Source organism: Rhea americana, unplaced genomic scaffold (assembly GCF_003343005.1).
Source record: "Rhea americana isolate MKP2758 unplaced genomic scaffold, rheAme1 scaffold_0, whole genome shotgun sequence".
Taxonomy (NCBI): domain Eukaryota; kingdom Metazoa; phylum Chordata; class Aves; order Rheiformes; family Rheidae; genus Rhea; species Rhea americana.
In genome coordinates, this window is record NW_028185037.1 from 708,826 (window position 1) to 725,742 (window position 16,917).

Here is a 16,917-nt window from a genome sequence, read left to right on the forward strand (position 1 = left end):
GGGAATTCCTGTTGTCACAGAACTGACTTGCAGTTGCTGCAACATCTGGCTGCAGTGGGATCTCTGTTAGGCTTTGTACAGTACTCTGGCGTACAAGAATAACTTTCTAAAAATCTTGAAAAATGCTTTACTAGCATAGCAAAAAATGGTGTTTAGTCATATTTATATAAATACRTATCAGAGGTATAGAGCTATATATTATAAACATGAAATAATGATTAGATTTTACAGGGGCACAACAGAATTTTCTCAGTGCAATTTATTGATTATATTAACATATAATAGAGTTATTCCCAAAAGAAGGATGAAAGGAATATAATAATGAAAGTACACGTGTGGCAGGCRGCAGCAGAGTGTGGTAGTACATTTACGTGCAGAGAGCAGCCAAGAAGTRCAGGGACTCCATTTGCAGCAAACGTTTGGTGAGCAAGGACCTGATGTGTGGAGGAAGGAGGAAAAGCCAAACGTTTCACTGTCCTGGCTCTGTTTCCGTGTTTGCTCATAGGACAATCTCTGACTTTTGCTGAGTCTGACTTACTGTCAGCCTCTTCTTGGTATCTGCAGTGAGCACCTGCATTGCCGGAGCCTCTAGGATATTCCCGTTCATCAYAAGCATGATAGGATAGAGACTTGAACTCAAAAGCCACTGGTGCAGGCATATCTTGCAGAGCTTGCAGTATATTAAGACTGGCTGACGCTTGTCATTACGAGGGYTTAATTTCAGTTATACTTCTGTGCCCACCTTTACTCCTTGGGGCTGAGCSCCGCTCAGCTCTCTCCTGAGCAGCGGGGGACACCAGGCTGCCCGGGTACGCTYGCAGCGGGCAGCCCTATCGTGCCCGTGCCCGGCCCGGGAGTATGGAGCTGTGCTGGGGGCTCTGCCTTGCTTTGCCGTGGTTTGCAGGAGGAGGAGCGAGACACCCGGGAGCCCTGGCCTGTCCGGCCACTGGGCTGCACGACGCAGGCACCCGCAGGCACGTTTCCCACAGAAGTCGCGAGGTGCGGGAGTGATGGGGAGAGAACGCCACAGAGTCCGTGTGTTGGGAAAGGAAAGCAGGCAGGACAGAGCTGAAGAGGTGCTGCTGGCACAGCCCAGAGAGAAAAGCAGAAAACAGAACTCCCTTTTAGCAAAAAGCTGTCTGGAAAGGCTGGCCAGGGATTCTGAGCAAAGAAATCCCTTTTTGCTTTTGTCCCTCCTCTGTTTCGGGAAAGTGGACTCTGTTTATTCTTTGTAAATAAACAGGATTGCACCAGAGAATTATCATCCATCTCCCATCCAAGAGAAACACCCAAGAAAGCTTGAAATGCTGGCTCACCTCTCAGACCAAAATATGACAACACATCTTGTGCAGTTTCTAATGTCCTGAAATATTTGCATGAACGCTGGCATGAACTGGCAGACYTCGGCAGCCGCTGTAGGAAAGGAGCTGCTATTTCTGCAGCAGCCTCACTCTCCCCAAAAGCCCCACGAGGGGGTAAAACCTACCAGGAAGGCAGCAGCAGGGATCAGGCAGTCCAAGGCAAGAAATTTGCTAGCTCGGGCTGAACTACCTGTCTCCCATTCAGAAACTATATATTCCACCTCTCACGTTTTTAATATTGCTAGTAGTTTACAAAGTGGAACTGTACTGCCAGGGGAAAGGAGAGGAACAAAGCTCATCCATGTAAGTGGCGCTAGCTTCATGGGGAGCCCATGTGGAGTCTCTTGGGGGGGCCTCTCTCATCAGAGAAAAATCTACTGCCCTTGACTGCGTTGCCAGTAAGGAATTGCAGGTTTGCCTTACACGAATTCACCTTTGCAGCGCTCTCTCGGAGCGGGACGGAGGCTGGATCCCAGGTCTCGTCCCGCAGCRAACGCCAGCGTGTCTCCCACGAGCAGCCCCTAACAACTGCTCCGGGAGCTGCGGCTTGTCGATGAAAAGCTAGCAGCATTCGGCCAGCAATAACCTAGTCCTTCTGTGAAGTAAAGCAAGTTAATTAAGTTCACGTACGTCTCCTGGCCTGGCTAGACRTGTAAGTTACTGGAAGTGCAAAGCAATACCAGATAGCAACCAGGAGCAGCTCAGGCAAAACTCCCATCTCGGATTGAAACGTTAGATGAACAGTACATGGGCAGAATGTAATCACCCGTGCTCAGCCACTCAAGTTGGCATGCCTAACTCCTAGGAAAAATTATGTGGGATTTTTGTCATGAATGACAACGGCTGATTTTACATCTTATCCCAAAAGACTCCACTCAAGATCCCTAGGAATTTTTTAAGTAACCACATATGTTGAACTGTTACTTATCTTAATGAAAAAAAGATAGTCACTTAACAAAAAGATATCCAGAGACAAGTTCACGCTATGGATTATAAATATGTACCCCCTGAAAAAGAGACAATTTTCATTTATACAAGCACAAATCTTCCATCTGAAAATACTAAATTTAATTGTTTTCCATCATATGAAGGAAGTCCTGGCTCCACTGAAGTCAATGGCAAAACTCCCATTGACTTCAAATGAATCGGGACTTAAACCTTTGTTTTTAAGAACGTGCCGACTTACTTTTACATTTAAAAAAAAATCAAAAGAAAAATGTGCTTGTATTTAAAAGTTTTGATGCCAAGTCTCATCCCAGGGTGAATTACTTCAGCCTTGATATAAATCTATCAGAATAAGTTTAAAAAATGTAAAGATGAACACACCCTTAAAGAATAGCCCTGCTCTCCTCTTGTTCTTCCCAGGTCCATACAAAGGGATTTGCACAGAAAATAACATGAATCAAGGAGAAAAGATAAAACAACAAACTGAACAGTCGAACGGTCAACATCTTTACAGCTATAGTCTGCAGTTTGGAAGCAGGCAACATGTAATAGTTCTAAGCAAATTAATAGTAAAAATATTTATTTCCTCAGTTCCAATTTTATTAAGAGATGCCCAATATTTAAGAAATAAAAGTAATATATATAAATTAATTTACATCAAGTAAAAACTAATTAATTACAGATACTAGGTCGGAATAAAATACAGACTTTTTCCGTGTAATTTAATGTCTTACATCATACAAGAAAGCAGACATTTAGGCAGTCCAAAGGTCAAACTATTGCTGTATCTTGTCTCTGGCAGCTCTCAGGAATGGTTCTTTAAGGACAGAGTATAAAATCAGGGCAAGTATCGAAGTATCAGGTCAACATCTTCTAAAATAGTGTAGATGCATATTTCATTAAAAGATTTTATTCYTTCTAAAATTTCATTAGAGATCTAAATCTGTTCTGTGTCTCATAATGTTGTCTTATGGAGATCAATGAAGTAACAGTGTGRTTTGGTAGCATATTACAGCTAGATCACACTGAAGCTTCTGCTTAAAAAAATATTTACATGCTTCCCATTGTAATCTTGATTCATTTATAGTAATATTAATCAAGAAAAATTTCTTCTGTACTTTCTCATTTAATTAGAAAAATAGCTAGAGTCTTTTACCTTTGCTGAAAATTAACCAAGCTCCTAAACTCAAAATAATACCCAAACTAAATAAGCTATGAAGTTTTCCCAGATGCATTAACATAGCTCATCGATCATTGCAATGATATTATGACATGATGATGATATCATTTTGCTGTGTTAGTTACAGGGATACCAAAGCAAAAAAGGAATTGATGCTGCAGMAAGTTGTAGAAACGATTTCTCTACTTTCTGATTATGATTAAATCTTGATGTGCTTTGAAATCCCTGATATGTAATGCAAAACAGGATTTGGGGTGTTAGGAATGCATCCCCACCCTGCTTCAAGAACACTCTGTAAATTATCATCTGCAGACCCCAAATCCTTGAGTGGAGGGAGAAGAAGGAGAGAGAGAGGCTGAGAGGAGGAGGGAGAGAGAGAGAAGGAGAGCAAAAGAGAGAGAGATTAGAAGCACTTTTCACCTCTCGATCCCGTCAGTGTGATCAGCGCTGAGGACTGTGCTTCAAATCCAGTGTTATCGTTAGGCCCGATTGAAAGGAAGTCAAATAGTCTACTGAGAAAACAGTGGAAAAAGTAAGGTCCTGAAGAAGTAAGTGCTGCATGTTGAAACGTATGCATGTCACACCCCATTTGTCTTTCATATTGAAGAATAAAGCAGCCTGTCCCGCAGCAGTTATTATACACCATATTCTTTATTTTAAAAATGCAAGAAATTTGGCACAAAGAACAAAAAATCAACTGATGGAAAGCATTTATGTCATGGTTTAAATTAAGATCTTTGTAATGCAAGAATTACATCAGCAGTGGGCTTAGCTTAATGAAAATAAGACTGTTTTTAAAAACTATGAACGAACAAATCCTCTGTGCTTTCTGAAAGAGGGAGAAGGCAGAAGTGGATAAATAGACCATTTAAGCTGAAATGAGAGCAAATCACATTTTACTACCTGTATGAGTTACTGAACCTTTTACTCCACTGACAATTCTRTATCAATGGAGTAAAGCAAGAAGTTATTTTATATTCACATGTGGATTTTAAACTTTTTTCAGGGCATATTAGGTATTATGAAGTCTCTTCAGTATTCTCATTGTTTGATGTTCTGGTTGAACATCAATTTGAAATTKAATTTTTAGATTTCTCTCTCCTGTGATGTATTTTTGTTTTCAGCTCCACCAAAGAAGTACTAAAATTTCAAATGTAACACTTATCAATCTTTTGAAATGTTTATTAACATATTATTTTGAATATAATGATGGTTAAAGATTTAATTAAAAAATCTTTCCAAATAATAAGAAACTATGAATAGGAGCCATTTGTGGCTAGTAGAAATGAAGTAAGAATGATTAATGTTAAATATATGGATAGAGGTAGCAAAACGGAAATGTATTCTCTTCTCTTTGATATATATTGTTTGATATAAACCTTTGCCATATATTCTCTGTGCACATTTTTATCTTCATGCATCTGCTGAATGTTTTATGAGAATACAACCAGTAATACTCCAAAAGGAAAGAACTGTATTTAAGCAAGATAAAATAGGATAGGTTTCTAGAGGACATGAGTATAGAGTTCAAAAGCTAGAAGAAAAAAGTACTTCTACTGTAGTATGGTAAGTATAATTATATGTAATTTTAATATTTCTTACTACATTTATGTGACAGATGGCTGCAGTGTGATTGGATCAAATGTATGCTTCACTGTTACTGTGATGAATGCGACTGCTTTATTCACAAAACAACGTATATATTTGCGAGGGTTAATGTATGTGTGCGCAAATACAAATGTACTGTTTGCATTATATAAAAAAATATCTAGACAAGCAAAAAAGTTCATTTCGATGACATCAGTTTTCCAGGAAAACTTATTTTACAATATTTTGGATTCCTCAGTTTTCTTTTAAATAAGCATATTATGTCTTAAATATTTTGGGGTGTAAAAGTATGAGATGAACATTCAGAGCACAGAATGGACTAAATTTTATGTTCTGTATGTAACAACAATACAATCAAACTAATGCCAATATCTGAGAGTATGATGTATATTAACATATTGTTAATCAATCAGTTTTAAAGGTTTTCTGAATTAGTTATAGAGAATAAATTATCTCTGATATAAGTAAAACTAGCTATCCAAATCCTGAAAGTTACTTAGTCCAAGCAAAATCCCTTGATGTGTCCATTTTGATTTCTAGGAAGATAGTAAGTCTTATGATAGTATTTCTTCTTATCATATGTGAGAAAAAAAAATCCTTGTCCTATGTTACTACATGGAATCTCAGTAATGAAAGGATGAGCAGTAGAGGTTTTCTCACAAAAAGATGATGTCAATATGTTAGAAAATAATTACTATCTTTCAGTTTCAGAGATGTGCTGTCATCTGTTTCAGTTTTATTTTAAAGAAGTGCAGAAAACGATTAACTTTCTTTTTTTYTCACTTCCTTTGTGCTGTAAGAATGGATGATTGAAGGGAAAGGATTTAGGAACGTGGGGCCTGATTCTGTGCCAGGAGCCGATCAKAAACCACCACTGCATCCATAAGACCCACTCAAAAGCAGCAGCCACAGGATTGGGCCCGATGCTAAAAGTGATCCAGCATGGAAGCAGGAAGGGAGAGAAGGGAATTGGATTTGTTGTTCTTTTTTTTTACACAGCAAAATATTTCTTATCAGTCAAGCACTACCACTCCTCATGTAATAGATGTCTCTCTGGGAGGACTCAAAGGCCTGTTAAGAATCTGTGAAGTACTTGGGAAAAAAAAAAAAAAAAAAAAAAAAAAAGCAGACAGTACACAATATTTACCAAGAAAGCCTTCCTTCTCCCATAGGATTGTTTTGAATAATTTATGTAGAAGTTAAACAGAATAAAAACATAATTTCAACTTGTCTGAATTTCAAAAATGGCTTTTCTTCCAAGAATTCTTTTCCTCCCTGATTTATGTCTTGTCATCTCAGATATCTAGTGCTTCCACTATCTTAAATATCAACAATCCCTGGGAAACAAAGCAGGATGGTACTTACCTTGCYAATGGTAAAAAGAGGGAGAAATACGTCAGACTTTCTCCCTACATAATTCAAGAGCAATCCAGGGAGCAGACGGAAAGTCACTAACTTCTAACCCATTTTCCTTTTTGCAGGTCACCTTTAACAAAAGTAGATACCCAGCAGTGTTACTAGTGATGGTATATGTTGAGATGGTTGTTCTGTGCTGTGGTGCCAACAGGAGCAAGGGGCTGGCATCAGAGATAGAGAGATCTGTTCCTGTCCGGGATCTCTAGCCCTGTACTGAGCAGTGTCTGCATGCTGCCATGTAACACACTTTGCTGCCACAGTATGCTTCTTAAAAATGCAATAAATAAGCACAGCAGTCRTTCTTATTCGAGTAAACATCACTTCTATTTTGTAAGAGGACTTAACAGATGCTGCTAACTAAAAGATAACATTTCATCCAATCACTTGTAGGTGGATGGGAACAGGAATCTGTTCTYGTGCCCAGCTAAACTTTCTGATCTTTCAAAATATGTGCACTGATAGAAAGGGCATGTACATGAAAAGTATTTGTGCCAAGGGTCTTTTTCTTGTGGGCAAGGTTTTGACAGCTGAGATTGCCAGGCTGTATCCTGAGCGAAGTGTTACTCATGCTGTTGCTTACAAAGCAGATACTCCTCCTCAGGCACCAAGGCAAAACAGCGAGTCCTAAAATATGGTCAGTGAAGCATGATTTCAGAAGAGCTGGCTACTTACCTGGTGCTAAATTTCTTCCTTCTACTAACTGCTAAATTGCATTAGACACTGATAAAAGTCCATTAAAGAATTTCCTTACATTAATTTTCTTAATATTAATTTTCCATGTCGGCAAGGGTTCTCATTACCACAAATATGTTATGCAACTGTGGCCTGCATGGATAGGATCACAACTGCTATCTATTAAGGTATGAGCCACATCATGAAAATATTAGAGAATGTCTGTGTTAAAAATGACTATCTCCTGTTTAAAGAAGATTTATATTAATAGGGCTCCTCAGCCTAAAGTGTTTTGGGAAAACAATCCATAAGCTGCTTGACGTAGAGTTAATGTTCTCAGGGCCTGATCTTTGCAAATGTGCGTGCTCATAAACAGTTTTATTCGTGACCAAAGCTTTACCGAGTGTAACGGCTCGGTCTGTCAAACAACACGCATACGTGCTTGCAAAATGGCTGCGCGGGCGGGCGGGCGAGTCTGCGAAGCAGCGCTCTGGTACGAGACGGGGGAAGAATCCAGCCAGCACAGGCTCTTTGAACACATAAACTTTTTCTAGAATACTGTAAAAGGTGGTACAGCTTCGGACCTGAAAGGTTGGGAGATTATTTACTGTTAATCCATCACTGTTACAAGCTATAACAAGAATTCTGCCCATGCTGTAAAAAAACAAACTAATAAGAACCGTCTTGACTCTAGGGCTTGACAGCTGCCCCAATTTGGGAGTGGGCGATTTGTGTCTACCTTGACCGGCTGCATAGTCAAATAGCAATTAATTAGGAGTAATTAGCAAATTAAAATTGGTATAGTATTTCTGTTCGCTTGGAAGGGGATAATCATAATTAATAAATGCAGTTTTCTCACATTAACTAAATTTAATTGCCTCAAAAGGTTATAACTGGATACGTAATTTTTTCCTTAAAAAAATAAAAGTTTAAGCTTATACTCCTGAGTGTTTGGAGCTAAGCGTCATGCACAAATACGTACAGATACACGCAGACGGATTTTTGCCCCGCCAGCTCCAGTGACTGTTGTCTTTTCACTGTAATTGTCCTGACACATTCCTGCTGCCATTTATTTTAATCGTCCCAGATTGTGCCTCTCATTTGGAAACCCAAATGCTTAGATAATTTCAAAAGTAGTTTCTGAAAGAAGGATTTTTCATAAATCATTTTGTAACACTACTGTTGTAACACGCTGCAAATTGGTGCGTTAGAGCACCATAACAGGATACTACCACTTAACTGCTCGGTCCTTCTGAAATGCTTACTTTATCCTACAAAAAATACCTAATTAAGCCTCATGATCAGCCTCATCGCATAAATAAGTGCTTCCCTGGGCTGCTAACAGGAAAACTGAGACACAGATGGGTTAACAGAGTTGCTAAAAGCCACACAGTAGCTGCATTTTTATTATAAGGGTTAGCTTGAAGGGTAGCTTCACTGATTTAAAGTATGAACAAAGGAAAGAGAATCCATATGAAAAACAAACGGAAGAAAAAGTCACCCTCTGTGGACAAATTTCTGCTGAAAAGGATACGCACAGTGATCAAAGCAAAGTTTAAAGAATGAGCGTCTGGAAAAAAAATGTTTAAAAGATGTTTTAGTTATAAYAATGCAGTTACCCAAACGTCAGTGGATTTGATCAAAGCTGATCTGCAGAGCCCAGGTTTAGCATTAGGTGAGTCATTTTCTTTTATTAGTGATGCTTTTTCGTTCAAACGGGTAAAAAGGTGAGAGCGGGGATACGCTGAAGGTTTCATTGCCTCGCAGTAGGGCCAGACGAACCAGGCCCACCTAGTTTTACAATCTGGCCCACAGCTACTTTGTTTTTAACGAAGCGCAGCCGATGGCGAGGGCATGCCTCCACACGCCGGGAGCCACGCAAACCCCGCCAAGACGGGGAGCCCCGCCGGCCGCCCCCGGCCGCCCCGCGGCCCGGAGCTCCGTCAGCCATTTTGTCCAGCCTCGGGACCTGCGTGGCTGCCTCGTCCCTGCGGCAGCGGTAATGGCGGCGGTGGTAATGGCGGCAGTAATGGCAACGGTGGTGCTGAGCCGGGGCTCGGTCCGGCAGGAGACCCTCGGCCCCGTGCAGCGCACCCTGTTACCTAGATTCRTAATCATCTTTTTCCTTAAAAAAAGTTAAAACTTATCCTCCTGAGCATTTGAGGCCGAGCATCAGGCACAGACAGGTAGAGACACACAGAGGTGCGCCCAGCGTGTGAGGCRCTTGGGGATCTGCTGTGACACCCTGCTGATGCCCAAAGCTGGCGCTGGGGTTATTTTTTTGTGCGCTGTTGGTAGAGTGCCCGCTACAACGGAGCCCTGATCCTGCGCTGATCTAGACGCCATTACGATAAACAGTATTAGCAGCAGTGTGAAAAGAGAGAGCTCGGGGGGCTGCTACCTTTCACAGCTTGCGGCTAGCGCCCTGTAATGGCCCTTTATAGAGCTTTCTCTCACCTGCAATTTCCTGTTGCCGAAACCTGAAGAATTTCTGTCAAAGGAGTTCTCTGCATCCAGGCGGCTCTCGGGGCGAAGGCCTCGGAGCTGGGAAGCTCCTGTGTCGTTCCCTCACCTGAACCACGGCTTTGCTGGGGGGGGGGAGCTGTTTCCCCCCAGGGTTTGGGCAGACAGACAACTTACTGCAGGGCGTTCGTGTTTACGAGGGGGTTAAGGAATACGTAGGAATAGTTACTTGGCAGCCACCAAGATGCTGAACTTTCACACCCCCTGTTTTCCCTGCAGTAACTTGCTCCTCTGCCCATATGCTCGCTTCCCAGTTGGAAAACTGTTGCTTAAACAAACAAACAAACTGTGCCTCTGCGGGGCGAGACAAGGCGAAGGCAGCAGAGTCCCCACGTACAGCCTTAGCGCTTGCATCGGAACCGCGGCTGACTGGTGACTTACTGTGTGATTTTAGGGAAATGAGCCCGTTTTGTCTCCAGGAAAGGACAGGACCGTGTGTCTACATCGCAGTCTAATTTTTCAATAAATTCTCTGCATCTCGGGTTTAATTTGTTTTTAACTAGACAAACGAGACTCAAAAACATTTGTGTTGCTAATAGCTGAAATACAGAAAAACTATTAAATAGCAGTTTGAAAATACGAATCATGACAAAGACAAACATGGTGTGATGGTATGAGCTGCCAGGTGCCTCTTCATGCAGCATTTGTTTCAAGACACACTTTTCTGTGACACAAAATAGCAGGTGAACAGGCACATGGCAAGAGGATATTACCCATTCATCTAAACGGGTTTATTTTTCCATATATGTAATTGAAATCTCCTTGAAGGCTTCCTTGTTTTCACAGAGCTTTTCTATTGCAGCCCATGCCCATGCCTCACTAGGATGGGACAGGGCCTCTTGGCTGCCATCACTTCTCCCATGGAGGAAGAAAAGGCCACAATATGAAAATAACAGGCAGAGTCATGGGGTGACTTGTGTGGTTATATGAGTCACCCCAGCAGAATCATCTCCTGGACTAATTCATAGTCTGTATTTACATTGTACCACAGCCAGGCAGTCTTGAAATAGCTCCGAACCCAAGGATACCCCTTGGGTGCAGGCCAGGTGAGCACCATTTGTATAGCCCTTGCAGGCAGTTTGAATTTACTCTGAGGCTAAAGCTGCCTATGCAGCTCTGCCTGTCATCTGCCATCACAGGTGGACTTTGGGCTCTGCTAGAAAGGACACAGAGAGCTGGTCTTCCTGAAGCCATCCCCACCAATTCACTGCAGAGCTGGCTGGAGCTCTCAGCAGAGTGCTCCCAAACCAGCACAGGACCCCAAAGGTTTCCCTGGGAGAACTAATCTGGGCAGTCCCCAAGACTGGCTCTAAGGCACTCCAGCAGGCAAGTCCTGATGATAGGTGGCAATTTGTGCCGAGCTGCTCTCTCACAGGAGTTTTAGTCCTTTTCCATTCATGTACTGAGTGTTCAGCATTGCCACCAAACTCAGCCTAGTGGGGCCCATGGACCCAGGGAGGAGAGGATGGCTCTGGAACCTGCAAGCATTTGCCATGGTTGCTAACTACTAAAACTACAGTGGTTCCCAGATTAACATAATTCAGCTGTCTATCTATGTTTATCAAGTCGAAGAGGGTTAAATAAAAACACTGTAATACAGTAATGAAAGCGCCTAATGCACATAGCTTGTGCTGAAAGCACCAAACAGGAAACACTCGTACTTTTTTCGTACAGAGACACCAGTGCGAGCTCTCCCTGTGTGCGCACACAGTGTGACACATGGAGTATAGGCTGCTTTGAACATAGGCAAACTTGCATTAACATGATAGGTAGGAGCAGTTACATTCTAGCATATCAGTGATCCATGCAAAATGGGTCACCAGGAGATTTAGAGACTGTACCTTTCAATCCAAGCCAAAGAGATACATCAAGGCACGCTGACATGAAGCACGACTGACACCCCTCGAGGCATCTTCCGTGCAGTGAGAGGTAGTGATGCCGAAGGATGTCAGCTAGCAATTTCAGACACAATGCCTATACATAATCTCAGAGGAAAAAAGAAAATAGGATTTTGCTTCCTCTTACTCTTGGGGGGAAAAAAAAGCAATCAATCAATCTCCTTCCCCTAGAAGAGTTAACAGGTCTCCAAAATGCTCTAGCACATCGGAGGTCTCTCACAAGCACTCAGTGAGGGAGTCGTGGTTCAACATTTCCCTGCCAGAGAATGCGGGAGTCTCACAGCACTCTGCCTGTGGCAAGGCACCTTGGGTGCTTACAGCCCTTGGGGGTTTAGTTTGTAAAATGCACAAGGAAGGCTAAGGTACTTAGTGCAAAGCCAGAAGTCCAGGGGAATTCTGCGCATAGGGAAATCCAAAAGGCCTGGGGTTTGTAATCTTCTCCCAGCCCAAACCCTCAGCCCTGTGAGGCGATGGAGCCACTCTCTGGATCCTACGAGAATTTCAGGGAAGCAATAGTCCTGCTGCTTTCCTTGTGCTGTGCAGAATCAGGCCGTGGCGGATGGCCGGTGAAGGCTGGGGAACTCGCTGCGCCCCTCCTGACGTCCTCCTTGCCCAGCCGGCTCCTTGGCCTGGCCATGGCAAACCAGCCCGGTGGCCTCGCAGACGCTCTGCAGCTGGCATGGCCATACCACCACCGGGAGAGGCAGTGTGGCTAACCAGCACGGCAGGACCTGAAAGGAGACATCTGCTCATGCCCTGAAGCTGCTTCAGCCCCACGGCACGTGACGTCCCCTCGGAGGCAGGCTGCCGGCACCTGCCTGTGCACCAGCGGTTGGCTAACACCAGTGTGCTGGTTCGGGAGGTGATTTTTTTTGTGTTCCTCACTGATATATCATGGTGTTGGCCAAGCCGCTGTTTGCTTCAAGACGAGCTTGGTGTTTTCCCTACCAGTAAGATTCAAAGCACCACCTAAAGTCAACCTACACTGCAGAGCTTTGCCCCCACGGTGACTAAGCGGCGCTTGGGAAATACCCTCTTGCTGGCACCAGTTTGCTGATGAAAGCCCTGGCATAAGCACAGCTGGGGTGGCAGCAAGTGCCTCGCCGGCTGCCCTGGGGGCGCCGATGGCAGTGGGGTCCCCGTGGGCGGCACTCGCACTCTCGGCCTGAGTACGAACGAAGGTGGGAGGCTGCGGAGCCAGGATTGCACGTTTTCAGGGCACGCTCTGCTCATCCTGAGTGCCCTTTCGGCTGCAGAACCGGGCAGCGTTTAAAACTCCTGCCTGGTAAACAGGGCTCGGCACCACAGAAGAGGCCTCCAAGAAGAGGGAAAAGCCCACGCCTCATGTTTCCATAATTTTGTGCGTTTAGAAAAGATGTTTAGTTTTCTTAACGTAAATATTTTTGCATTTCATGTTGAATAGACTAGAAGCTTCTAGAGAAAGTTTCACAAACAAATAGCTGCATCTGGATTTTTTTAAATGAATTTTTTATACAGATGTTGATGCCTTTATTTTGAATGTATAATAAACATTTTTTAATCTAAGTATTTGCTTCTTTAATAACTTAAAACTAATAATTTCTTTGCTAATAGCTACCCTATTTTGCCATAATTACACTGTTTTAAAAGAAGAAAGAAGTAATAAAAGCTTCTGTAAYTAGGGTGGAAAAGAGATTTTGTGAGGAGGGAAGTATAAGTTGGGAACATAGTATAGTACCGATATAAAAGCTACATACACCTAAACTTTCACGTAATATATTTCAGTAAACAAAGTCCCTCATCTACGTGTTAAAGACTATACGSAGTTAAAATGTTAAAAACAGGGATTTATTAATAAGTTCTTAACCAATGGAGAAGCTTAGCTGACTGCCACTCTTAACTGCAAAGTGTTTTTCTTGTGATTTTTTGGCTGGTATGTTGCTTTTTCATGTTACCTCAATTTGTTCATTCCTCAGGAGCGCCCTGACGACTGATCGCGTAGCACCAGGCGCTCTGAGCTGCTGCGGAGGTGCCCGCAGCAGCATCCGCCAGGGTGGCCCGTGCGGCTGCCCAGCGCCCGTGGGCTCCTCCAGCCTGGGCCCGCGGCTGCTGTGCCCACGCTGCCAACTGTGCACCAGACCTTGGGTAACCCGTCRTTAAAGCTGGCATTAACAGCTCCTAATTTCCATGTAGACACACATCGATTAGCAGGCTGGGCAAGGAAGGAAGAGCAGAGGATTAAAAGTAGTGGGCAGGGAAAATAAGGTCTAGGCGAGCAAAGAGAAAGAAGCTGACAGGAGCTAGTAGCTAAGGGAGAGATTGACATAACAAATGAGTTTGGAAAGGGTAGGTTCAAAGACAGGGAAATAGTCTGAGTGAGTAATTTTGCCTAGGAAAAGAGAGCTTGAAACACAGGGTGAGGCATGCAAGGAGAAGCATGTAAGAGAAGCAGCAAGAAGAAAGTGGGGCAGGAGATCAAGGGACACAACGCGGGGGAGACGGGAGGCAGGGTCTGCCTGGACAAGGAGGCCGTGGCGAGCGCCCAGGCTCCAGGAGGGAACGGGCAGCAGAGCAGCAAGGAGAAAGCAGGAGGGAAAAGCAAATGGGGAGGGAGAAAAAGTACAAAAAATACTGGATTTTGTCATGATTTACCAAAGGGAGTGGATTCATTCCCACCAGCGCAAGCCAGACTTGTGTTATGCTTCAGGGGCACCGTCTCCCACTTGGATTAGGGCTGTGCCTGGTCCTGAGGTGACGCTGGGATGGTGGCAGTGCCAGCAAAGCTACATGGTATTGGGAGCGCTTGTCTGGAACAGCACAGATTGCTGTTGCTGTCTGATAGATCACATCATAGAACAGCGGTATGCACACACGACTGTATTGATCTACTCTGGACAGCACTTGCTTCGACAACTAACGCAGACAGAGCTCAGTTTGCAGACAAACCTTATGGAGCATGAGTTTTTACCTGATTTGCCCCCAAATTGGAGATTGTAGCCACAGCAGATCTTATCATTTGCTGTTTTTTCCCCCAAATATTTAACACAGATAGTCCCCTCCTTCCTGTTGCTCCACTACAGTTGTTTATTATCTCTTACACAGCAAAAGGCACAGAGTGATCAGAGCCAGTGAAGGAGAAAAAAAAAAGTGAAGAAAAGGGAGAAATGGGAGATAAAAGAACATGCAGGAGCAGGAGGAAGGTGATTTGGGAAACTTCAAGAAGTTGCAGACATATACAGCTGTATGCTATATGCTAGAACAGAACTCTAGAGGCATGAAAGATACTTTATACAGAAGCAAATGGCAGTAACAAGGGTATTATTGTATTTAGTGTTTKCACTGTGGAATTCAGGATGGCACTTTATAGCCTAAAAAAAAAGAGAGAGAGAGCCCTGACACAAAGATAGCTTTACAGAACCTGTTTCTGTGCAAAACAGGTCTAAAAACAAGAAACCATATATATATTTTTAATGTGTTCTTTACTACTGTCTCTGAAACTTCCCAGTGAGAAGTGATATTTTAAATGTGAATGGAAAATGCCAGTGCCAYAGGAAAGGACACTAATATTGAAGAGAAATATTAACTCATCCTCTGACATTTTAAGATTAAAGCTACTGGTTTAAATTTAAAAAATAGTCAAGGAACCTACCACTAAACATACTTGACACTGCCTGGATCCAGCTCTTCAGCCTTTGTTCTGTCCTCTGAACTTTTGAAAATCCTGCAAAGATAAATTTACAGGCTGTGTCTACTCAGTGGGAAGATCATTAAACAAGAACCCCAAACAATTAAATAAAACCTTAGCTATATGTAATCATTTTAATTTAGTCTTTGATAGAGTTCATCTGATCAAGTTCTTTCCAAACTGCACGTAGAGTTGGCCTGGGAGAAGCAGAATAAGCCCATATGTATCCTGACAGGGGTGTTTACTCAAACGGAGTTATCCCAGCCTCCCTGTGCGTACTTGGTTCTGAGAACAAGAAACGAGGGACGCAAAAGGGCCTGGGGACAGGAACTGCGAGAACAATAAGGATAGAGAAACTTAGAGGAAATAACCTACTGGGAGAACAGGAATGCACTGAGAATAGAAAGATCAGTCAGATGGAGACAAATCAGATATTGGTAAGATGCCCACGGCAAGGGAGTGAGGGATGCCCAAGGAGAGAGATCTGGAGCAGAGGAGTGGGCAGAGGAGAGAGGGCACAGACTGCAAGCATGGGTGAAGAGGGGAGCCCCAGGGATGTGGCACCCCAGCAAGGGAAGGGGCGCAAGTCACTGAGGCTGACAAGAAAAAGAGCAGATGGCTTAACTAAACTTTGACCACGAAGGCTGTTCTTCAGCCAGCAGACCAGTATCTCCGGCTGCAGAGACTTACTTTCCCCTCCCCATCTTTCTGGACCAAAGCAGATGAGGACATAGGCCTTGTCTATGAAATTCTGGCAGTGTTTGAGACTGCCTTGTCTGCTGCCATCCACATCAGCGGATACTCACCTGGGTGACGTGGCCTGAGACGGAGCAGGGCTTTTCCGTGGGGTCCCTTCCCCATCCCTGCAGTGGTAGTGGGCCCATAGCCTTCTGCAGAGGTTACAGAGAGCTAATGAGCAGCCGCAAGCAGTAATGCAGCCGGTTCTGCACCTACAGCCCAGCTGTAGCCCAAGCGCTGCTGGTTTTGACTTGGTATTCATTAACAGGGTTCAGGCCGCACGTTTCCTTGCCACAGGACCGCCAAGTGTCAGGCTCGCGGAGGCTGCAGCCCTGTCAGCGTGGGCTTGCCGCAGGCTGCTCCGTGCCTGGAGAGACCTGTCCCTGCTGCGGACAGACCTCCTCCCCTCCGCTGGGGCCGCGGCACTGTCAGGCCGGGCCCAGGAGCCAGSCCTCCGAGCCAGCCGGGCACGGTGGGACTGCCCCCGCCACTCAGGGGCTCCGTGGGGCAGCGGGGCAGATTTCACCCTGCTTCTCTTACCTTGCCGAGCGTTTTGGAGGAGGACTCGCATGGGTGGGAAGAAGCAGAAGCAGTCCCGAACCTGAAAAAAAACAGTCCCTCAACTCCCCCAGGCGCTGYGGGGAGGGTGCTAGTAGTCCCCCCCTCCCCCGAGGGACTGCAGGTGGGAGGTGGGGTGGTGGAGGGAGGGCTGCGCGCCCGAGCCACCCGGCAGCAGCTGGGACCAACCGCCTCAGCGCTGGCCGCGCCGTCGGGGCGGGGAACTGGGGACGGAGGGGGGGGTAGAGGCGCCGTCGGGGGCGACACGGGCGGCGAGCGGGGCCCGGGAGGCAGACGCCGGGCCCCGGGGCACCCGGCGGGGCCCGGCCCAGGGCAGCGCAGCCCCTCGGCCCG